Source organism: Bufo gargarizans, chromosome 11 (assembly GCF_014858855.1).
Source record: "Bufo gargarizans isolate SCDJY-AF-19 chromosome 11, ASM1485885v1, whole genome shotgun sequence".
NCBI lineage: Eukaryota > Metazoa > Chordata > Amphibia > Anura > Bufonidae > Bufo > Bufo gargarizans.
Window position 1 is genome coordinate 13,782,102 of NC_058090.1, and position 26,133 is coordinate 13,808,234.

Genomic DNA, 26,133 nt, shown 5'->3' on the forward strand with positions numbered 1-26,133 from the left:
CTGGAGGCCACTTTAAATCATTCCAGGAGAACCCCTTTAAGAAAGAGAAAGCTGTGCGAAGAAAGCGCATCCATCCAGGACATCCAGTATTGAGGTGTAACTTAAAGGTGTTGTCCCGTTTAGAAAACGTATTTTTAAACACCCTGTTCATAAAAGGGGGTCCACGTCTCTTGGCCAGAATGAAGGGCGGTTATAAAAAGCTCCTCTCCCTCGCTCTGGAGGACCTGTCCTGTATTACACAGACAACCTGAAAGGACACTGTGTAATGTTTAATTTCACCTGTGGGGGCGCTGCAGGGAAAGTAATTACCTACCGCCAAGTTTCTTCACAGATCACAGGTGATCACCGGGGGTCCCAGCTTGTCAAAAGAAGGCCTTCTAATAAGTAGGGATTGTCAAAAGCAGAGAACCCCTTTAACTTACCATGATGATATACTGAATTACAGGTCAATACAAATTCTTCGTCTTTTTTCCCATTGGTATTAACAATAACATAGTCTGTCCTAATGTGGGATCGTTCCATCACACGCATCCCCTGTGGTCTTAATAGTACAACCGTCTTATACCCAAAGCCATAACAATGCAATTATTATCCAGACTTAGTGCCCCGCGTTTATCAAGTGCACCCATTATAATGGTCGCCTACAGGGTAAACAGATGCAGAGCACGATAAGGCTTTTTTTTTGCATAGCCCTTGCACGAAAATAACACACAGTTAATAGGTTTACCTTTGGTGAACTTATAGAAATATTTTTTTTTGAGAAATGCTTAAATGACAAAAACATTATTACCAAAACATCACCACAAGTTCTGCCATCAGCAACAGATGCGAGGTAGATAATACACTGTATGTGCGCGGAGGAGGGGGATTCTGGCAATGCCAACAACCAAGTCAGAAATATGCAGGGGGCTCTTTTAACCCACAAAACTTCTAAAAACTGTATGGGCGAGAGACTAATGGCGAGGCAGGGGCGTAATTAGAATTAAATTACAAAAAGCAAATAGCAAACAAAAGACACCATTTATTCTGCATGAGGGCACTGCCATTAGGGGGCACTGTTGCCATGAAGGGGGTAAATGTCACATCCACATCATGCCAGAACCCAAGGTTTCCAGCAGAACATTGTCCAGAGCATTGCACTGTCTGCACCTTCTTGTCGACGGTGCCATCTCTTCTCCAGATAAGTGACACATACACACCTGGTCATGCACATGATGTAACCTGATTCATCAGACCAAGCGCCTTCTTCCCATAGTACACCTGGTGCCATCTCTTCTCCAGGTAAGTGACACACACGGTTGTTCACATGAATGCACCCAGCCGTCCACATGATTTAATGTGATTCCTCAGACCAGAACACCTTCCTCTCATAGTGCACCTGGTGCCATTTCTTCTCCAGGTAAGTGAGACACACGGCTGTTTGCATGCTGTAACACAATTCATCAGACCTGGCCATCTTCTTCCCATGGCACACATGGTACCATCTCTTCTTCAGGTAGGTGACACATACAAAACTGGCCATGCACATGATGTAACCTGATTCATCAGACCAGGCCACCTTCCTCCCATAGTACACTTGGTGCCATCTCTTCCCCAGGTAAGTGACACATACACACCTGGTCATGCACATGATGTAACCTGATTCATCAGACCAAGCGCCTTCTTCCCATAGTACACCTGGTGCCATCTCTTCTCCAGGTAAGTGACACACACGGTTGTTCACATGATGTAACACGATTCATCAGATATGGCCGTCTTCTTCCCATATGGCACACATGGTACCATCTCTTCGTCAGGTAAGTGACACACACACACCGGGCTATGCACATGATTCACCCTGCTTCATCAGACCAGGCCACCTTCTTCCTATGGTACACCTGGCGCCATCTCTTCTCCTGGTAAGTGACACATACACACCTGGCCATGAACATGATGTAACCTGACTCATCAGACCAGGCCACCTTCTTCCTATAGTACACCTGGCGCCATCTCTTCTCCAAGTAAGTGGCACACACACACCTGGCCATGAACATGATGTAACCTGACTCATCAGACCAGGCCACCTTCTTCCTATAGTACACCTGGTGCCATCTCTTCTCCTGGTAAGTGACACATACACACCTGGCCATGAACATGATGTAACCTGACTCATCAGACCAGGCCACCTTCTTCCTATAGTACACCTGGCGCCATCTCTTCTCCAGGTAAGTGGCACACACACACCTGGCCATGAACATGATGTAACCTGACTCATCAGACCAGGCCACCTTCTTCCTATAGTACACCTGGTGCCATCTCTTCTCCTGGTAAGTGACACATACACACCTGGCCATGAACATGATGTAACCTGACTCATCAGACCAGGCCACCTTCTTCCTATAGTACACCTGGCGCCATCTCTTCTCCAGGTAAGTGGCACACACACACCTGGCCATGAACATGATGTAATCTGACTCATCAGAACAGGCCACCTTCTTCCTATAGTACACCTGGTGCCATCTCTTCTCCTGGTAAGTGACACATACACACCTGGCCATGCACATGATATAACCCGATTCATCAGACCAGGTCCGCATGGACACCCTGGTCTGTCGCTTCACAGCCCCATGTACAGGCAGCTGTGGTATTCCGACACCCATCATCGGCAGCAGGAACGTTGGCAGCAGTATGCTCCGCAGCGCCTCTTCTGGGGGATCAGCCGTACAGAATACAGTGTGGCTGATCCCTGCGCTATTACATCACGTCTGATTTGCAGACTCTTCGTGAAATACATTAATGGACATACCGTGGAGCTGATATGGATTATCTGCGGGTTATCTCTGCTGTTTGGGAAGAGCAGTAATTACTAAGATCAATACCTCACATTACTGATGGCTTTATAACCAAACCGTCAATCTGTACAGATTATAGAATATGAAGATAATTAGCGGCCGACTTACCTCATAGCGGTGCTGGTGACCTCTGCGCGGAGCAAACATCGACAAGAGGACCTGAAAGACACAAACATGAAAATATCTTGTAACTAGTGTGATGTTAGTGCAGGAAATCCAACTGTAGGCGGCCATCACGGGAAAGCTGGAGGGATATATACTATCTATCTATATATGTATACATTGTGCCTGTAAACAGATTCACCAAGACGCACGTTTCATGCCTCAGTCTTAATACAAAATCCGCTGAGGTAACATACGGACAGATTATTAGAGGCGCACTCCCCTTATTGACGTAGTCGCACATTTGCACAGGGGACTGATCAGTTTACCCCAACTGGTAAAACTGGTGCATTCTGGCGCCAGATCTCACCAGTTATACAGAGGTGAGGTGTTCTACACAGGCGCCGCTTATCTCTTCTGGCAGAGGCGACCCAAAGGAATCAGTGCATTCTGGCCTCAGATCTCTCCAGTTAGGGCTCATGCCCACGACCATATGAATTTTGAGGTCCGCAAAAAATACGGATTACGTCTGTGTGCATTCTGTATTTTGCGGAATGGAACAGCTGGCCCCTAATAGAACAGTGGACAATAATAGGATATGTTCTATTGTTTTGCGGAACGGGCATACGAAAATGGAATGCACATGGAGTAACTTCCGTTTTTATGGCAGACCGTATGCGGAACCATTTATTTCAATGGGTCCGCAAAAAAAATAAAAGAAAGAAAATACATTTGTGTGAATGAGGCCTTACAGAGATGAGACATGTTACACAGGCGCCGCTTATCTCTTCTGGTAGAAGCAATCTGAATGACTTGATGCATTCTGGCGTCAGATCTCTCCAATTATACAGAGATGAGGTGTTCTACACAGGCGCCACTTATCTCTTCTGGCTGAGGCAATCTGAATGAATTGGTGCATTCTGGCCTCAGATCTTTCCAGTTATACAGAGATTACACAGGCACCGCTTATCTCTTCTGGTAGAAGTGATCTATATGCCCCGAGCTCCTCCTTTTGTGCCAGCTTCTGGAACAGGAAGGCAAGATTAATGTTTGGTTGTTTGTAAACTCTAGAGGAGGGAAGGAAGCCAGAACTGGGGGGAATGTGCAAAAACTACGGCGCCAAACAAAATGTCCAAAATTGTATATCTGGCGGCAGAATACTGTCTGACCGGCTTTTGCCAGGGCAGGGCACAAGTCAACGGACAAGTAGTCAGGCACATCATTTCTCAAGCCCCTCCACCACTACCACTTCCACTTTTTTGTTCATGCACATTGGGGGTCATTCGGCATACTTCTGGATTATGAGCCTAACTTATGACAAGGCCTGATCATTATGTAAGCCGTGTACCGGGGTGGGCTTCCCAGGATACAGTGAAGTCACGAACGAGGAAAGCAACCCCAACACCAGCTTTTGCTAAAACAGAATTTTACTTAAATGTGGCAATAAACACGACCACAAATGCTGGGAACATACAATAAATTTACATACACCCAGCCCGAAGGCTGAGGCCCCTGCGCTGCACAGCACGGCGCCCTCTGATGGATGCAGGGAGACAGTGCAGTAATTTACCTACTGGCGGGCACAACTAAACTGCCACACCTTACCTGTTATTACCCTAAAAACAAAAACTACTGTATGGGTGTGTGGTATGGGCTAGCCTGCGGTGCAGCACAACAGCTTGCAATCTTACCAAGCTCTACAGTATTCCCTCTCCCATAAATGGTCCTGTAGCACATGCCTGAGTATTCCTCCGGAGCAAAAACACCAGCCTGGCTTGAGTTTGTGAAAATGTTATCAGCTCTCCAATGTGAAATGTCACTTTAAGTTATAGAGTCCTTGCAATGAACAGTAGTAACACTTGTGGCCTGACACAAACCGAAAGCCTAACTAACTACAGGCCTGGTCTCAGTCTCTAGGCGCCAACACTGTAATGAGGTGCGTGCACGATCTTACCAACCAGGGTCTGCTTAGCATCCGCTGGTGACTCTGAACAGAACAAATGTCTCTCCAACAAGCATGCGGTACCGCAGTGTGTTGCTTTGTTCCTCTGCTCTCATCAGCATTCCTGGCAGCAATCTTCCTTCCTCTGGACAGGATCAGGGTCTTGGACACGATCAGCTTCACTTAGCTGCAGCTCTGGTAACTGAGGGATGTTCTCACACCTGGATGCCGTGATGCTCACACAGTTCCTCAGTCTCTGCTCCCTCTAATGGCTGCTGTCTCCTTCTCTCCTCTCCAGACTCTGTGTAAAACCCCACTTCTCTTATGAATATGAATATATATATGAAGTCTGTACCTGTGTTTAGGAAATAGCGGCATCTTGTGGCCAAACAGCAGAATGTCAGTCCAGAATATTTAATTTAATCCACACAGTGTTCAAACAATGAGAGCTGTTTCCCCATCTCACAATTAATTAGGCACATTCTCCAACAGCGCAGGGGGGAATCCTTACGCCGGTCTTTGTAAATGACCCCCACTGCCTTTGAGCCTTATATTTGACGTATAAATGAGGATTAGCTCCCAGCATACACATAAAGCGTGTCCATAGGAAAGAGCGCCAGTTTGGCTTCGCCAGGCCGGTACACGTTGACATACCTCTGTTCCTATTGCAGTAGACCACGCTTTTCTACACGGAGAGCAGCTGCAAAAAACGTATACCACATGTGATTCTTTATGATGGTACCCTATAGTTACTGTTATTTATTAGGTACATGTATGACGTATACCGCCAATGAGCTACACCTGGCATCAAGGGCGTAGCTAAAGGCTCATGGGCCCTGGTGCAAGAGTTCAGCTTGGGGCCCCCCCCCGCCCCCCCTTCACTCAGCGCTGGTGCACCTAGCTTTTCTGCAGCCCGAGGCAAAAATTGAAACGCCCCCCCCCCCCCATGCCAAATTCTCAACCTAACCCCTTCCCTCCAGTCCTACTGTTAAAGGGGTTGTCCTCTTTTTACTACTGAGGTCATCAATATCACAACGGCAGGGTCCCACAGCACCCCTGCCGATCAGCTGTTTGCAGAGAGGGCAGCGCTCATATGAGAGCTGCTTTCTCTGCTCTGTTCACCTGCTCGCCGTAGCATTGGCAGTGATGAGCAGGTAAACAGAGAAGGCAGCGCTCATACAAAAAAAAAAAAGCGGACAACCCCTTTAAAGACATACTTGGAAAATATTACATACAGCGCTACAGAACATACAGGGTCATACAGCCCCACATATGTACTTCTTCCATCCAGTGACTTATTTTTTCTGAAGTAGATATTCTATTTTCTCTTCTTCTCCTCTCAGACCAGACCGCCATAGTGACTTCTTTCAGCCGCACCTCGTCTCTGCAGAGTTTAACAAACAGACATCTTACTTTCCTACTTTTCATCCTCCTCCTCACCTTCTCAACACCCCATCCTGCCACGTCCAATAATGTCTCCGCTGTGCCCCCAATGTTATCCTGCAGAAACAGTCCCCCTGAAAGTACTGGTACCACACAGAGCGTCAGTACAAAAACACCCCTTTATATTGTGCGCCAGTACAAAAAATACCCCTTTCAGATCAGACCCTCATATAAAACCTCTAATGAGACCGCCCATCTCAGACCAAACCCCCTTTAGACCTCTATGTCAGACCCCAGATCAGACCCCCCCTTTAGACCTCCATGTAAGACCCCGACCCAATATCAGACCTCAGATAAGACCCCCATTAGACCTCTCCAGGCCCCAATCAGATGTCTATACCCCATTAGACCTCTCCAGACCCCCAGTCAGACCTCCAGACCCTCAGTCAGACCTCCATACCCCCCATTAGACCTCTCCAGACCCCCAGTCAGACCAGCAAACCCCATTAGACATCTCCAGACACCCAGTCAGACCTCTCCAGAACCCCAGGCAGACCTCCAGACCCCCCAGTCAGACCACTCCAGACCCCCCCCCAGCGAGACCACTCCAGACCCCTAATGAGACCTCCAGAACCCCCATTAGACCTCTCCAGACCCACTGTGAGACCTCTCCAGACCCCCAGTCAAACCACTTCAGACCCCCAGTAAGACCTCCAGACTTCCCATTAAACCTCCCCAGACCCCCCATTAGACCTCTCCAGACCCCCAATAAGACCTCCATATCAGACCTCAGATCAGACTGTAAAATAATAAAATAACTTACCTCTCCTGTCTCCTGCCACCACTCTCCTTAGGTCCCACGCTGCACAGTCACCTTACCTCCTGCAGCGTCAGGTCAGAGTGCGCTCTGTACGTCCTGACGCTGCAAGCAGCCAAGACACAGCAGCGCAGGAGGACCTGAGAAGAGTAAGCAGGAGGAGGGGTAAGTACAGCGCTCGCAGCGCTTCACCCCGCCTCCTCCTCCTGCAGACTAGTGAGAGCTTCCATTATGGTAGCGCTCACTAGTATTCCCTTTATAAGATGCACTGCATCTTATAAAAGGGAAAAGTACAGTACCACTGGCAAGGGGGGCCCTCTGGGGCTTAGGGGCCCAGTCGCAACTGCGACCGCTGCAACTCCTATAGCTACGCCACTGCCTGGCGTGATGCGCCATGCTGGTACATAAGATGCATGATATACTGTATACAGTATTAATTCCAAGGGGCGCTATGGCCACCATAGAAACATAGAAACATAGAATGTGTCGGCAGATAAGAACCATGTGGCCCATCTAGTCTGCCCATATACTGAATACTATGGATAGCCCCTGGCCCTATCTTATATGAAAGATGGCCTTATGCCTATCCCATGTATGCTTAAACTCCTCCACTGTATTTGCAGCTACCACTTCTGCAGGAAGGCTATTCCATGCATCCACTACTCTCTCAGTAAAGTAATACTTCCTGATATTACTTTTAAACCTTTGCCCCTCTAATTTAAAACTATGTCCTCTTGTAGCAGTTTTTCTTCTTTTAAATATTCTCTCCTCTTTTACCTTGTTGATTCCCTTTATGTATTTAGCAGTTTCTATCATATCCCCTCTGTCTCGTCTTTCTTCCAAGCTCTACATGTTAAGGTCCTTTATCTTTCCTGGTAAGTTTTATCCTGCAATCCATGTACCAGTTTAGTAGCTCTTCTCTGAACTCTCCCTAAAGTATCAATATCCTTCTGGAGATATGGTCTCCAGTACTGAGCACAATACTCCAGATGAGGTCTCACTAGTGCTCTGTAGAGCGGCATGAGCACCTCCCTCTGTCTACTGGTAATTCCTCTCCCTATATACCCCAGCATTCTGCTAGCATCTCCTGCTGCTCTGTGACATGGTCTGCCTACCTTTGAGTCTTCTGAAATAATGATCCCTAATCCCTTTCCTCAGATACTGAGGTTAGGACTGTATCACTGATTTTATATTCTGCTCTTGTGTTTTTACGTCCCAGGTGCATTATCTTGCACTTATCAACATTAAATTTTAGTTGCCAGATTTTTGACCATTCCTCTAGTATTCCTAAGTCCTTTTCTATTTGGTGTATCCCTCCAGACAACTGCGGCCTGTGCCAGCGGCACACGTTCCCTTATAGACGCCATTATAACCAACTGCTGCAAAACCGTAGGAGTAAGAAAACACAGGAATCCTATGGTCGCTTATGACTAAAACGCAACATTTTCGGGGCGTGGCCTGCACAGCTAACCTCTGCTACTCTAGCACCTTATTTCATGAGGAATATAGCTCCTAAAGAAGGACTTCCAATGGAACGAGTGAAAAAATGTCAAGGCCTGGCAAATCTCAGAGTTCTTTCACAAACCTGCGTCACAGAGTGGAAGACCAAAGCTAACACCATCACCATCATGCTCGGGCTCGCCTGCTTCCTCCCCTGGGTGGACTACTGCTGTACCCATACAGATGCCCGAGGTCCTCATGTGCTCACAGAGGACTTGCTTAGAGGCACGCTGGAGTCACTGCGCACGTCTTTGAAAGAGGACATCCACAACACACTCAGAGAAGTGCAAAGGGAAGTTTCACAGCTTGAGGAGCGCACCTCTCATCTAGAAGGCAAGATGGCGTGACTGACCGCTTCCCACAATCTGCTAATAGACGCCAACGAAGCCCTCGAGTAGGAAGTTGGAAAGCTAGCAGGCAAATGGCACAATGTGTAAGATCGTAATTGGCACAATAATATAAGCCTCAGAGGGGTGCCTGAATCAGTAGGTGCAGATGAACTCGGCTCCTTACTAAAAAAACCTCCTTAAGGATGCCATACCAGGCCTATCAGAGCTGGACATGACCATAGACAGGATCCACCGGATCCCCTGCAGGCTTAGACCCTGCTACCTCTAGGGATATTTTAGCAAGAATTCATTTTTTTCATGTTAAAGAAGCTTTTCTAAGAGCTCTAAGAAAACACTCCGAACCTTCAGACCTATTTACAGGCATAGCAGTGTTCCCTGACCTGTCGATGGAAACCTTAGCTAAAAGAAGGGAATTTGCTGCCATAACCAGAATCCTGAGATAGAAGCAAATCCACTACAGGTGGGGATTCCCAGTAAATCTAGTAATTTCACAAAATGGCGCCTTGCACGTGTGTAGCTCCCCAAAGGCAGCCGCACAGAAGATGAGAGCTTTGGGCTTACTGCCAGAAGATTCTTTGCTGGCCGGCGAGACACATCGCAGACAGGGCAAGATTCCCTTGGCGTGGACCCCGGCCTGAGCTGGACTAATCTGAATAGTACGGTGCTGTAAGGTAGCGGCATGACTTGCTCCTTCGCACCCTCTTCACCCAGGGGCAGATGCCTCATCTATGGCTTCACTCATATGAAGCATTCTGGACTTCTCTGGGTCAGTACTAGTTATGGTTTAACACAGTTAATTTCCCTTTATTTCTATATGTTCTTTCATATTTTTTCAGGCATGTGACAACATTGTTATCACTTCCAAGAAAGGCCCACATGATGGTCTTCTAGAATTGAATGAAGAATAGATGGTTTATTGTTATGATGGGATTTAAAGTATTTTCTTTAAATGTGAAAGGGCTAAACTCCCCTTATAAAAAGAGGCAATTAAGGTCAGATGCTTTAAGCGCACATTGCAATGTCCTCATGGTTCAAGAATCCCATTTATTGTCAGCAGATTTACACAGATGTTATCACCCAGATTTTTCCCACATCTTTCATTATCCTGCATTTAAGGGGAAAAAAAGCAGGAGTCCTTTTGGCCATTAAGAGAGATGTAACGTTCATGGTATCCTCAGTGATCACAGACACTAACGCTGGGTTCACACCTAGGCGTTTCTCAAACACGCGTTTTTGTCGCGCGTTTTATGCGCGGTTTTTTTTAATAGTGAACGCGCGTTTGGGTGATTGACAGCAGTGTTGTCCAAAGAGTCTATGGCCCAAACGCGCGTCAAACGCGCCAAAAAAAGCTCCTGTACTTGTTTGAGCGTCGGGCGTTTTACAGCGCGATCGTACGCGCTGTAAAACGCCCAGGTGTGAACCCTTCCCATAGGGAATCATTGGTTCTTGCCTGTTGTGCGTTTTACAGCGCGTAGGAACGCGCTGTAAAACGCTCAGGTGTGAACCCAGCGTAAGGATCCAGTAGACTCACTAGTACTAGGAGAATTCAGCCCAAGGTAACAGTTGTACCCAGTTGTCGTGTTGGGCTGAAACAAAATGCCGGGGATAGTTCTCTAATATTTGATTGACCCGCTCCACTTGCCCGTTGGTCTGGGGATGATAACTGGAAGAGAAGTCCAGCTCAATTTCGACCAGCCGGCAAAGATCTCTCCAGAGCTTAAAGGTAAACTGGACTCCTGGATTGGAAACAATATGCCAAGGTAAACGAAGCAAGCGGAATATGTGTCTCATGAACAGTTGAGCAAGTTCAGTAGCCGAGGGCAGTCCAGCCAAAGGAACAAAGTGCGCCATCTTGGAAAAGCGGTCCACGACCACCCAAATAGCTGTACATCTGGCAGAAGAGGGCAGATCTGTAACAAAGTCCATGGAAATGTGTTGCCATGGGGCATTAGGAACAGGAAGGGGTAACAACAACCCAGGTGGTTTGGTCCTGGAGACTTTATTCTGAGCACAGACTGTGCAGGAAGACACATAATCACGTACATCCTTAGACAGTGTGGGCCACCAGTAGTGGCGAGACAAAAGTTTTGTGGTCTTGCGGATCCCTGGGTGACCGCCAGTTTGGAGTTGTGCCCCCAAGCTAGAATACGTTTTCTCTTGCAGATGGCACAAATTTCTTCCCGGGAGGAATGTCTTTTAACAGGACAGGAGCCACTGTGATCAATAGAGCAGGATCTACAATGTACTGGGGCTCCTCCCAGTGGTCGGAGAAGTCAAATGACCGCGACAGAGTATCCGCCTTGATGTTCTTCTCGGCCGGGCGAAAGTGCAGCTCAAAATCCAAACAGGAGAAGAAGAGTGCCCATCTGTCTTGGCGAGGGTTCAAACGCTGGGCTGTCTGCAGATATGTAAGGTTCTTGTGGTCAGTGAAGATTATTACTAACGCCACTCCTCCAAGGCAAGTTTTATGGCCAGAAGCTCCCTGTCTCCTATACAGTAATTACTTTCAGCAAGGGAAAAGAGCTTGGAGTAGAATCCACATGTAAACATCTTGCCCTTGGAACCTTTTTGTAGTAAAACAGCACCGGCTCCTATGGAGGAGGCATCCACTTCTTAAAAGAATTGGCAGGAGACATCGGGGTGACGCTGAACAGGTGCAAAAACTAAAGACCTTTTTAATTGGATGAAGGCGGCCTCCGCTTCAGGAGTCCAGTCTCTGGCATTTATCCCTTTCCTGGTAAGAGCAGAGATCGGAGATGTAAGAGATGAAAAATTTGGAATGAACTGACAAAAGAAATTAGCAAATCCAAGGAAGCGCTGTATAGCACAAAGACCCTGTGGGCGGGGCCAGTCCATTCAATTTCTCAGGATCCATCTGCAACCCGGCATACAAGATTATGTATCCGAGGAATGGTATGTAGCTGGCCAGCTAAGACCTGTCCTAGGTTGCTAGTATAGCTTATATGTGTATACAGCTAGACCTGACAATAGCCTTAATACAGTTCCTATGTTTATGTGTTAAAGACAAAAGCAGAGTTATTTACTGTGACACTCACGTCATATAACTGTTATATTTTGTGTTCACAGAAGCAGAAAAAGATAATATGCATTTAAGATTCATTTTGTAATGTAAGGTAAGCTCAGTGACACAGCAGAAACAACAAAAAGCATAGTGTAAATCTGTTGTTGCTGGGCAGAAGTCTAGACCAATCACAGCCAGCCTCACACACAGCCTGTCTGGGAATTCCCCTAGCAGGAGCTGCTGGAATAATTACTCACCAGGGAGAGGAGCTGAACAGACACACAGTCCCAGTCAGAGTCCAGTTTTATGGGAACAAGAGGCCAAAATAGGTATTTAGAACAGTTATGCACTGGCCACCAATGAATATAATATTGGGGAGGGAGGGGGGCCGCACTGGCCACCAATGAATGTAATACAGGGGAGGGAGGGGGGTCTGCCCCCTCCTGCCTGGCAGCACCTGATCTCTTACAGGGGGCTATGATAAGCACAATTAACCCCTCAGGTGCAGGGTTAATTGTGCATATCATAGCCCCCTGTAAGAGATCGGGTGCTGCCAGGGGGCAGTCACGTACACAGTTCGTAGGATATTCTAACTTGAAGCGTCCCCATCACTATGGGAACGCCTCTGTGTTAGAATATACTGTCGGATCTGAGTTTCACGATCTAACTCAAATCCGATGGTATATTCTAACATAGAGGCGTTCCCATGGTGATGGGGATGCTTCAAGTTAAAATATACCATCGGATTGGAGAAAACTCAGATCCGATGGTATAATAGGGACTCCTGACTTTACATTGAAAGTCAATGGGGGACGGATCCGTTTGCAATTGCACCATATTGTGTCAACGTCAAACAGATCCGTCCCATTCACTTGCATTGTAAGTCAGGACGGATCCATTTGGGTCCGCACGGCCAGGCGGACACCAAAACGATTTTTTTTTTTACTTTTCTTCATGTCCGTAGATCCTTCAAAAATCAAGGAAGACCCACGGAAGAAAAAACGGACACGGATCACGGAACTACGGGACCCGTTTTTGCGGACTGCAAAAAAAAAAAACAGCCGTGTGCATGAGGCCTTACTCATAATGTTACCCACATTCCAACCACAAAGCTCTCCAGATTTCTTAAAGGGGTTGGCCACCATACACAAAAAAAATAAAAAATAAAAATGGCCCCAGATAATAACTAAATCCACAAGGTATTTGTATCATGAGAGATATACTGTGTACATATAATTTTTCTAATGTGTTCTGCATAGCATGCTCCCATTGATGAGAGGCTGTGTGGGACGAGCAGCTTCAAAGTGAAAGTAAAAATCCCAGCATGCATCACAGCAAGCATCTTCAGAGGAGTGGTCACATGACATTTGTTTGTTTCAGTTTTACATAATAAATAATTTTTGAAAAAAAATCCTGTTTTTGTGTCTCCATTTTCTGAAAGACATATTTTTTTTATTTTTCTGTCGTTCGTCTTGTTCAGGGGCAAATTTTTTGCGGGAAGAGTTGACATTTTCATAGGTCCCAATTTTGGGTACATAATATTTTTTGATCATTCAATATTACACTTTATTGGGAAAATAGACCAATAAAATTGGTTGTTTTGGCACACTTTTTATTTTATTTTATTTATTACGGCATTTACCTTTTGGCAGAAGAGATTTGTGATTTTTTTTTTTAAAGAGCAAGTCGTTACAAACGTAGCGATACCTAATTTGTCTATTTATTTTTTAATTTGGCTTCACACAATAAAAGCATTTTAGAAAAATATTTTTTTTTCATTTTTTGGGCAATTGTCTTATGTAGGGGCTCATTTTTTTCAGGATGAGGCGGCGACAGTTTGATTGGTACTATTTTGGGGTACATACGACTTTTTGGATCACTTTTAATACCTTTTTGAAAAGTGAAGTGGGAAAAATTTCAATTCCATCATAGTTTTTCTCTTGTTTTATGGCCTTCACCATGCGGGGAAAGTAACATGATCCTTTTATAAATCAGGTCGTTACGGATGCAATGATACCGAACATGTGTAGTTTATTTATTATTATTTTTTTATCAATTATAAATGTGTGGCTATAATAAAAAATGTTATAATTTTTTTTTTTACTTTTTTTAAACTTTATTTTTACCCAGACCCAATTGGTTCTTGAAGATCCAGTGGGTCTGATGGTTTACAATACACTACAGTACACTGTATAGTGTACTGCAGTGCATTGTCACTCACAGTAAGGCCTTCTGCACACAAACGTGTGAGCCCCGTGGTCGTGCAGCCGCAGCGAATCGCGGATCCATTCAGTTTAATGGGTCCGCGATCCGGCCTTTCCGCAAAAAGATAGGACATGTTCTATCTTTTTGTGGAACGGAAGTACGGGCGAAACATCACGTAAGCACTCCGTAGTGCTCCCGTAGGGTTCCGCTCCGGATATGCGGACCCATTGAAGTGAATGCGGTCCGCAATACGGCAACGGGAAGCACACAGGAACCTGATCAGCTATACCAAGGCCTGTGAAGGCGTCCGGTTGACATGGCAACCTTCGGGACACTGCCACAGCACCGCAGCGCCCGATGGGGAGGGAGATCCCGCCCTCTATTAACCCATCAAGCATCGGGCAGCTGCCACAGCACAGCAGCAGCCCGATGGGAGAGGGAGGGAGCTCCCTCCATCTCTTAACCCCTTCCATACAGCGGTCCCTATGGACTGCAGCATGGAAGGGGTTAAACATCCGACATCGGTGCTAACACCGATGTCCGCTGTTTCAAGCAGAGTGTGAGCTGTATATTATAGCTGACACTCTGCTAATGTCACAGACGGTGTACAGGAAACAAGACAATGCAACATGCATATATGACTCACTGGATCCAAAGCTAAGGAACCAAAAGGGAGACCCCTGCACAAGACCTGGCACTTTCCCTGGCTGCTCAGCCTATGCAAAAATCCCAAAGGTGGATGGTTTCATATCCACGTACCTCGACTATATAACACCTGAACACCCTACAATAGTGAGGGGACACGACCACCGGCTCCCTACACCAGACACGGAGGGAGTCAGGGTCACCTGGGATCCAGCAAACAGAAAATAACAGATAAATGTACAGCACTTAACTTAGTAGCAGACTGGGAAATAGGATCAGCATGCACACACACTCCAGGAAGAAGTATAAGCCGCCCAGTAATGCATCATGGGGAGGAATTTAAAAGGGAAGCAATCAGTCCAACTACATGACAGCTGAGAGAGGCTAACGAGATGAGGAACTGAACACCACAACAAAGAAACTCAAGGAGGAGGTTCTGAAAGGCTTCTGTCAGAGCTTCTCAGCTGTCTGGTTGTGACAGCTAACCACTCCAGCCATCCTGAAACAGATCGGGGCGGGAGGGGGGGCGGAAGGGGAACCTGCAGCGCTGCCGCCGGCCATCCTGAAATTAGGGGGGCACAATGGGAGCTGGACTGTGGGAATCAGAACCTTTCATCCGGAATTAGGATCCTGTGATTGGCTAGTCTGTACAGACTAGTCAATCAGAGCGATCGCCGGGGGGCAAACTGGACATGCGCTGTTCTTAGCAGATTAGGAAAAGCAGCGCATGTGCAGTTACAATAAAGGCATAGACGGGCTTTCTCTAAAGCTCCTCCATGTCGCATGCAGCCATGGACGAACTGGCTGCACGGCAGAGCGGGGCTCAGGGGGCGTGGCTTATTATAAAAAGATTAGCAGACAGATTTTTGAAATAAAGTATATTTGGAAACTCATTTTTACCCTGCCTCTTACAATGTAAATGTTGTGTAAAGTACTTATATAGTGGCCAACCCCTTAAACCTTACTTCCGGAGCAAAGAAAGGCCTGTCCATTATTTACTCGTCCCTTTCCTAAATCCACACCCCGTATAAACTTCTCTTTATGACTAAATGGGAACGTGAACTAAAATCCACATATCCACTTACAAAGTGGCACAAGGCGTTGTTTTGGGCGATTAAACCATCTAAGGGTACTTTCACACTTGCGTTCAGAGCGGATCCGTCTGGGGTCTGCCCAGACGGATCCGCTCATATAATGCAGACAATGGGATCCATTCAGAACGGATCTGTCTGCATTATATTGTAGAAAAAATTCTAAGTGTGAAAGTAGCTTCAGAAGGATCCGTCCAGACTTTTACATTGAAAGTAGAGATGAGCGAACTTCTGTTTTAAGTTCGGCGTCTAAAGTTCGGCTTCCGGTTAGCGGAGAATCCCGATCTGGAACCGGATATGGATTCCGACTTCCGTTGTGGTCCGTGGTAGCGGAATCAATAATGGCCGATTATTGATTCCGCTACCACGGACCACAACGGAAGTCGGAATCCATATCCGGTTCCAGATCGGGATTCTCCGCTAACCGGAAGCCGAACTTTAGACGCCGAACTTAAAACAGAAGTTCGCTCATCTCTAATTGAAAGTCAACGGAGGACTGATCCGTTTGAAAATTGAGCCATATTGTGTCAAATTCAAACGGATCCGTCCCCATTGACTTACATTAAGTCTGGACGGATCCGTTTGCCTCCGCACGGCCAGGCGGACACCAGAACGCTGCAAGCAGCGTTCGGGTGTCCACCTGCTGAGCGGAGGCCAAACGCTGCTAGACTGATGCATTCTGAGCGGATCCACATCCACTCAGAATGCATTAGGGCTGGACGGATGTGTTCAGGGCCGCTTGTGAGAGCCTTTAAACGGAACTCACAAACGACGGACAAACGGAGAGACGGATTCGTTCTTGCAATGCATTTGTGAGACGGATCCGCATCCTTATCCGTCTACAAATGCTGTCCGTTTGCATGCAGATTGCCTGATCCTGCAGGCAGTTACGGCGACGGTACTGCTTGCCGGATCACTCTGCCGCAAGTGTGAAAGTAGCGTAAATGTATCAATCATGCAGAACAAAACAGAAAGATCCAACTGCACTGGTACCTTACACCAGTTAGACTGGCACATATGAAAGGAGATTACCCATCTTCCTGTTGGCATGGATGTGGGCATAGGGGGACTCCTGCCCACATGTGGTGGTTTTGTCCTAAGATATCACCTTTACGGAAAGAGGAATCCGGTCTTATAATAGAAATAACAGGGGAATCCTTCAACTTATCCCCAGAACTTGCTTTTTTATGCATAGGCCTATCTAATATCTTGCATACCTTGAGATGGGTAGTGGCGCACATCCTAACCGCTACACGTAAGGTTATAGCCCGGCACTGGAAACAAGGATTAACTCCTCTAATATCTGAAGTCCAGCCTCTTGTAGATCAACACAAACTAATTTATTCACCAACTCTGCAGTCCAGGACCTGTGTCCTCCACCAATACCAGAGTCTATCCTGTAAATGCCTCTGCTTCCTTACCCCTTTTCTGTCCTTTGTTATCCGTTAGCATGCTATTCCCAAAGTCCAGACCTTATGAAACCTAAGGATGGATATACTGGCTTTGGCTGACCCCCTGAGTTCTCTATTTGCGGCCTATCATACACGTTGTTCCCACATGCCTGTATGTTGAGATTAGGTTGTGAGCACAAAGTGGAAACAACATACAGGCATGTGGGAACAACGTATATGATAGGCCGCAAATAGAGATTGTTCTGGAATAATGTAGGTTTTGTTTTTGTAGAAAACTCAATAAAAATCTATTGTTAAAAATAAGTAAATAAATAAAACACATCATTTTCACTACCTACCCAGTATCCTGAGGTAACAAAAACACAGAATCGGTCATTTGTGTCCAGCTGTTGTGGAACTACAACTCCCAACATGCTCTGAGGGCGGCAGCACACAATAAGATGCATGCACATCCCCCCAAGCGGTGAGAAGTGACTACCTGCCCCCATGCTGTAGTCCAGCAGCCTCACCTGAGCACCGCCTCACAGGAGACCGGGTCATGTGACCAGACTGTTCCAACTGAGAAATGGGGGAAAGCAGAAATCCCAAACAGTCTAGAAAACCCACACCTGGCAGGGGACAATCTGAGTAAGGCTCCATTCACACGTCCGTGGTGTGTTGCGGATCCGCAACACACCTGCCTGGCACCCCTATAGAAATGCCTATTCTTGTCCGCAAGCTGCGGACAAGAATAGGACATGTTCTATCTTTTGCGAAGCTGCGGACCCGAAGATAGGGGCCGCGCTCCGCAAATGCGGATGCAGACAGCACACTGTGTGCTGTCCGCATCCATTCCGTCCCCATAGAAAATGAATGGGTCCGCACCCGTTCCGCAAAATTGCGGAACGGATGCGGACCCATTAGCGGACGTGTGAATGGAGCCTAAACTGGCGGACAGCTCCGGTGCTTTGAAAGGGAAATCTTTTTGTTTTCTTTTGTTTGTTTGTATTTTCTCACAGCAACCCAAATTCTCCCCATTGACGTGGGCCTGCAGTATCATATGCAGTGTCGTTGCCCATAGCAACCAGAGGCCGCCATCTGCCTTTTTAAAGTGCAATTGATGAAAATGGATAAAAAAAAATTGATCTGATTGGTTGCTATTGGCAACAGGGGGGGATTTATTAACCGCCTCCGGACCGCCTAACGCAGATGTGCGGTCCGGAGGCGGCAGCCCTGCGCAGAGTCACGCATATATGCGTCATCTCGCGAGGGCCGGGATTTCCTGTGAACGCGCGCACACAGGCGCGCGCGCTCACAGGCGCGCGCGCTCACAGGAACGGAAGGTAAGCGAGTGGATCTCCAGCCTGCCAGCGGCGATCGCTCGCTGGCAGGCTGGAGATGTGATTTTTTTAACCCCTAACAGGTATATTAGACGCTGTTTTGATAACAGCGTCTAATATACCTGCTACCTGGTCCTCTGGTGGTCCCTTTTGTTAGGATCGACCACCAGAGGACACAGGTAGGTCAGTAAAGTCGCACCAAACACCACACTACACTACACCCCCCCCCCGTCACTTATTAACCCCTTATGAACCCCTGATCACCCATGATCACCCGATATAAACTCCCTGATCACCCCCCTGTCATTGATCACCCCCCTGTCATTGATCACCCCCCCTGTCAGGCTCCGTTCAGACGTCCGTATGATTTTTACGGATCCATGGATACATGGATCGGATCTGCAAAACACATGCGGACGTCTGAATGGAGCCTTACAGGGGGTGATCAATAACAGGCGGGTGATCACCCATATACACTCCCTGATCACCCCCTGTCATTGATCACCCCCCTGTCATTGATCACCCCCCTGTAAGGCTCCATTCAGACGTCCGCATGTGTTTTGCGGATCCGATCCATGTATCCATGGATCCGTAAAAATCATACGGACGTCTGAATGGAGCCTTACAGGGGGGTGATCAATGACAGGGGGGTGATCACCCATATACACTCCCTGATCACCCCCTGTCATTGATCACCCCCCTGTAAGGCTCCATTCAGACGTCCGTATGATTTTTACGGATCCATGGATACATGGATCGGATCCGCAAAACACATGCGGACGTCTGAATGGAGCCTTACAGGGGGGTGATCAATGACAGGGGGTGATCAGGGTGATCACCCCCCTGTCATTGATCACCCCCCCTGTAAGGCTCCATTCAGACGTCCGTATGATTTTTACGGATCCATGGATACATGGATCGGATCCGCAAAACACATGCGGACGTCTGAATGGAGCCTTACAGGGGGGTGATCAATGACAGGCGGGTGATCACCCATATACACTCCCTGATCACCCCCTGTCATTGATCACCCCCCTGTCATTGATCACCCCCCTGTCATTGATCACCCCCCTGTCATTGATCACCCCCCTGTAAGGCTCCATTCAGACGTCCGCATGTGTTTTGCGGATCCGATCCATGTATCCATGGATCCGTAAAAATCATACGGACGTCTGAATGGAGCCTTACAGGGGGGGTGATCATCAATGACAGGGGGGTGATCACCCCCTGTCATTGATCACCCCCCTGTAAGGCTCCATTCAGACGTCCGCATGTGTTTTGCGGATCCGATCCATGTATCCATGGATCCGTAAAAATCATACGGACGTCTGAATGGAGCCTTACCAGGGGGGTGATCAATGACAGGGGGGTGATCAGGGAGTCTATATGGGTGATCACCCACCTGTCATTGATCACCCCCCTGTCATTGATCACCCCCCTGTAAGGCTCCATTCAGACATTTTTTTGGCCCAAGTTAGCGGAAATATATATATTTTTTTGTTTGTTTTTTCTTACAAAGTCTCATATTCCACTAACTTGTGTCAAAAAATAAAATCGCACATGAACTCACCATACCCCTCACGGAATCCAAATGCATTTTTAGACATTTATATTCCAGACTTCTTCTCACGCTTTAGGGCCCCTAAAAAGCCAGGGCAGTATAAATACCCCACATGTGACCCCATTTCGGAAAGAAGACACCCCAAGGTATTCCGTGAGGGGCATATTGAGTCCATGAAAGATTGAAATTTTTGTCCTAAGTTAGCGGAAAGTGAGACTTTGTGAGAAAAAAATAAAATAAAAATCAATTTCCGCTAACTTATGCAAAAAAAAAATAATTTCTATGAACTCGCCAGGCCCCTCATTGAATACCTTGGGGTGTCTTCTTTCCAAAGTGGGGTCACATGTGGGGTATTTATACTGCCCTGGCTTTTTAGGGGCCCGAAAGTGTGAGAAGAAGTCTGGGATCCAAATGTCTAAAAATGCCCCCCTAAAAGGAATTTGGGCCGCTTTGCGCATCTAGGCTGCAAAAAAGTGTCACACATCTGGTATCGCCGTACTCAGGAGAAGTTGGGGAATGTGTTTTGGGGTGTCATTTTACATATACCCATGCTGGGTGAGAAAAATATCTTGGTCAAATGCCAACTTTGTATAAAAAAATGGAAAAAGTTGTCTTTTGCCAAGATATTTCTCTCACCCAGCATGGGTATATGTAAAATGAAACCCCAAAACACATTCCCCAACTTCTCCTGAGTACGGCGATACCAGATGTGTGACACTTTTTTGCAGCCAAGGTGGGCAAAGCGGCTCATATTCCAAAGTGCACCTTTCGGATTTCGCAGGCCATTTTTTACACATTTTGATTGCAAACTACTTCTCACACATTTGGGCCCCTAAATTGCCAGGGCAGTATAACTACCCCACAAGTGACCCCCATTTTGGAAAGAAGACACCCCAAGGTATTCCGTGAGGGGCATGGCGAGTTCCTAGAATTTTTTTTTTTTGTCGCAAGTTAGTGGAATATGAGACTTTGTAAGAAAAATAAAAATTAAAATAAAAATCATCATTTTCCGCTAACTTGTGACAAAAAATAAAAAGTTCTATGAACTCACTTTGCCCATCAGCGAATACCTTAGGGTGTCTACTTTCCGAAATGGGGTCATTTGTGGGGTGTTTCTACTGTCTGGGCATTGTAGAACCTCAGGAAACATGACAGGTGCTCAGAAAGTCAGAGCTGCTTCAAAAAGCGGAAATTCACATTTTTGTACCCTAGTTTGTAAACGCTATAACTTTTACCCAAACCATTTTTTTTTTTGCCCAAACATTTTTTTTTTATCTAAGACATGTAGAACAATAAATTTAGCAAAAAATTTATATATGGATGTAGTTTTTTTTGCAAAATTTTACAGCTGAAAGTGAAAAATGTCATTTTTTTGCAAAAAAATCATTACATTTCGATTAATAACAAAAAAAGTAAAAATGTCAGCAGCAATGAAATACCACCAAGGGAAAGCTCTATTAGTGAGAAGAAAAGGAGGTAAAATTCATTTGGGTGGTAAGTTGCATGACCGAGCGATAAACGGTGAAAGGAGTGTAGTGCCGAAGTGTAAAAAGTGGCCTGGTCATTAAGGGGGTTTTAGCTAGCGGGGTTGAAGTGGTTAAAACAAACTTGCAGAAAAACGAACCAATAGCAACCAATCAGGTTCCAGCTAATATTCCTACATTTCTGGTTGCCACAAGGCAGCACCTTCACCAATGTTAATAAATCACACCCCTCTGTTTCATCATTTAGATTCCATAATTTTGGGGGCATGGAGACGCCACTTTTCAATGATCCCACCCCTCTCCCGTCCTCACCACAGGCCTACTGACCCAGACTCATAGCATTGTAAGGATACACTCACATGTAGTCGGATGTAGTCAGCTCCGTCTCGTTTTTGGAGTAAATTTCAAAATCAAAGCAAAACCTCAGGAAAAAAACCTCAAAATGCAGCAAAAAACAAAACAAAAAAACATGTGTGATGGACCATGTGATGAGCTCAGTGACAGGTCCTGAAGAAAGAACAGGAGACCGGCAGCTACGCGATCAATTGGAGGTGGCGAGTTCATTTTATTTTATTTTTTTAACCCTCAATTGACCTTCTACTAAGCATTCTGTATTAAAGAATGCAAACATTTTCCCTTATAATCATGTTATAAGGGAAAATAACACAGTGAATAGACTTTCATCCTAGCAACCATGCATGAAAATCGCACCGCATCCGCACTTGCTTGCGGATGCTTGCGATTTTCATGCAGGCCCATTAACTTCAATGGGGCCTGCGTTGCGTGAAAAACGCACATCATAGAGCATGCTGCGATTTTCACGCAACGCACAAGTGATGCGTGAAAATCACCGCTCATGTGCACAGCCCCATAGAAGTGAATGGGTCCGGATTCAGTGCGGGTGCAATGCGTTCACCTCACGCATTGCACCCGCGCAGAAATCTCGCCCATGTGAAAGGGGCCTAAGGGTGAATTGGACAAGGGTTCCAGCCCCTAAGGGGGCTAATAGTTAAAAAAAAAAAAAAAAACACACAAACACTAAGGCTATTTTCACACTTGTGGCAGTGTGATCCGGCAAGCAGTTCTGTCGTCGGAACTGACCGCCGGATCCACCGATCTGGATGTGACCGAAAGCATTTGTGAGACGCATCCGGATGCGGATCCATCTCACAAATGCATTGTAAGAACGAATCCATCTTTCCGCTTGTCATGCGGACAGACGGATCCGTCTTGTATCTTTTTACACAGATCCGGCATTCCGGTATTTTGAATGCCGGATATGGCACTAATACATTCCTATGGGGAAAAATGCCAGATCTGGCATTCAGGCAAGTCTTCCGTTTTTTTCCCCGGAGATAAAACTGTAGCATGCTACGGTTTTATCTTTTGCCTGATCAGTCAAAATGACTGAACTGAAAACAATCTAAACTGATTACTCTCCATTCAGAATGCATGGGGATATGCCTGATCAGTTCTTTTCCGGTATAGAGCCCCTGTGATGGAACTCAGCGCCGGAAAAGAAAAACGCTAGTGTGAAAGTACTCTAAAATATTAAGTTTAAATCCCCCCTTTCCCATTTTTACATATAAATTATATAAACAATAAATAAATAAACATATTACATAGAGCTGCGTCCGAAAAGTCCAAACTATTAAATTATTAAAAAATATCTCCTATGCGGTGAGCGCCGTAACAGAAATAAATAAAAACCATGCGATTCGCCATTTTTTTGTCACATTGTCACCCCAAAAAATAGGATAGGACTATTTTATTATCGGCCGAACGTTTCATAAAATGCGAAATGCACGCGGCTTTTCTTTGTGTTTTTTTTTTGTGTGGTATTGAGTAACGCAATACTTTTTTATGGTGACGAAAGCGAATCAAAACTTTGGTATCGAAACAACCCTACGCCGATCTGATCGTCGTAGCGTTGTCAAGATATCAAAATTTTGATTCGGTTTCGATTTGGCGACTACAAATTTAATTTGGCTCCTAAATTTTTCAGTTCAGGAGCCAATGGCTACTAGGTATTTTTTTTTTGTCTGGAGCACTGCTGAGCCAGTTTTACTTTACACCAGTTTGATAACTCTCCCATACAAATAACACAAATGATTAATTAGCCATCTAAAGGTGGCATGTCCGCTACCATATGTTAAAGCATTGGGCGCCTTTTTCGTTAACATGCTAGGTGAACGTGGAAATAAGGATTAAAAAATGTAAGATGATCCCACCAGGTCCTAATGGTAAAGCCAAATCTTAATCACATTTGCAGATGTTTTGCGCTATGAGGACACTAACAAAGAAGGTCTAATGTTAGTCGATGAAATACTAGGTCTTGTCTTGGTCTTCAGTGGTAAGTTCACAACCTATGACCTTGTTTTCTTCTGGAATTTCTTCCGTTCTGATTCTGAGAGCAAAGCCACTTTCCACCACCCAGAGCAGATATTGGAAAATGCCTGTAAAAACAACTGTCCCATTGTTCTGTACAGCTGGAAACTACAGTCCTAAAAGATGGAAGTTCAAGACGTGACCTCCACCCAGTAATAAAAACATGATGTCACCAAATATCTGTATCCTACATCAACTTCTATACATGAATATACATCTCTGCTCGTATACTGTAATGGTCAGGGTCCTCTTTCTTGATGTTTGTTACATTTATGGCTGGACTGGCCCATCTTAGTTCCAGTGTATCCTTCGGTGGGCCCAGGCCCTAACACAACATTAAAGGGGTTCTCTGGGCTTCTAAATTGATGACTTCAGGATAGGTCATCAATATCAGATCGGCGGATGTCACAGTGCCACACAGATCAGGGTTGCATGGATTTGTTTTTTAACCACTTAGACACTACCTTAGAGTACTTTCACGCTAGAGTTATTATTTTCCAGCACTGAGTTCCGTCACAGGGGCTCTATACCGGAAAATAACTGACCAGGCATATCTCCATGCATTCTGAATAGAGAGCGATCCGTCCAGGATGCATCAGGATGTCTTCAGTTCAGTCATTTTGACTGATCAGTCAAAAGAGAAAATCGCAGCATGCTACGGTTTTATCTCCGGCGAAAAAAAACTGAAGACTTGCCTGAATGCCGGCTCTGGCATTTTTTCCCCCATAGAAATGTATTAGTGCCAGATCAGGCACTGAGTTCCGTCCTAGGGGCTCTATAGCGGAAAAGAACTGATCAGTTTTATCCCCATGCATTCTGAATGGAGAGCGATCCGTTCAGGATGCATCAGGACGTCTTCCGTTCAGTTCTACAAGTACAGGACGACCTCTGCAAGATCTCTGCAGTCAATGAGCTCCAGGCGTTTCACAATCTTTGGTCATAGAGGCCTTAGTGTAATATTCCTTACATTCCTGCCCTCTCCAGGGACAGAGGGGGGTTACTTATAGACATGAGACCAGAGAATAAGTAGGAAATGAGGGTCACACTCCCATCCCTTGTAATAAGTACTCCGTGGAATCTAAAAAGGTCCTTAGAATGTTCTGTATGTAGCAGGAGATATGTCATTTTAATATGCATGACTGTGCAATATCTGCTGAGCTGTGTATTTCACCTTATTGTGTGTTATTGTTTGCTGAGCCGCTGTATCTAAGCCTATCATGTGTGATACTGTCTCTGTCATGTGACGCTGTCTACTGAGCACTGTATCTAAGCCTATCATGTGTGATACTGTTTTTATCATGTGACGCTGTTTTCTGAGCTGCTGTATCTAAGACTATCATCCGTTATACTGTCTACTGAGCACTGTATCTAATCCTATCATGTGTGATACTACTATGCAGAGCCGTGTACCTAATCCTACCATGTCTGCTAAGCAATGTATCCAATCCTATCATATCTCATCCTATCTGCTGGGATGGTATATCTAATCTTATCTTGTGTGATACTGTCTGCTGATCTGTGTATCTAAGCCTGTCAAATATGATACTGTCTGCTGAGCTGCTGTATCTAAGCCTATCATGTGTGATACTATCTGCTGAGCTGTGTATCTAATCCTATCATGTGTGATACTATCTGCTGAGCTGTGTATCTAATCCTATCATGTGTGATACTATCTGCTGAGCTGTGTATCTAATCCTCTCCTGTGTGATACTGCCTGCTGAGCTGTGTATCTAATCCTATCCTGTGTGATACTGTCTGCTGAGCTGTGTATCTAATCCTACCCTGTGTGATACTGACTGCTGAGCTGTGTATCTAATCCTCTCCTGTGTGATACTGTCTGCTGAGCTGTGTATCTAATCCTATCCTGTGTGATACTGTCTGCTGAGCTGCTGTATCTAAGCCTATCCTGTGTGATACTGACTGCTGAGCTGTGTATCTAATCCTATCCTGTGTGATACTGTCTGCTGAGCTGTGTATCTAATCCTATCCTGTGTGATACTGTCTGCTGAGCTGTGGATCTAATCCTATCCTGTGTGATACTGTCTGCTGAGCTGCTGTATCTAAGCCTATCCTGTGTGATA

At 45.9% G+C, this 26,133-nt stretch overlaps 1 long non-coding RNA gene across 1 annotated transcript in view; it reads right to left on the reverse strand.

Annotated features, from left to right (window-relative positions):
* The window catches only part of LOC122922117, a 93,552-nt gene that overhangs the window by 8,273 nt on the left and 59,146 nt on the right, over nt 1–26,133 (reverse strand). Inside the window, exon 2 of the long non-coding RNA XR_006387089.1 lies at nt 2,940–2,990. This is a non-coding gene — a long non-coding RNA (uncharacterized LOC122922117). The remainder of the gene's footprint in view (nt 1–2,939; nt 2,991–26,133) is intronic.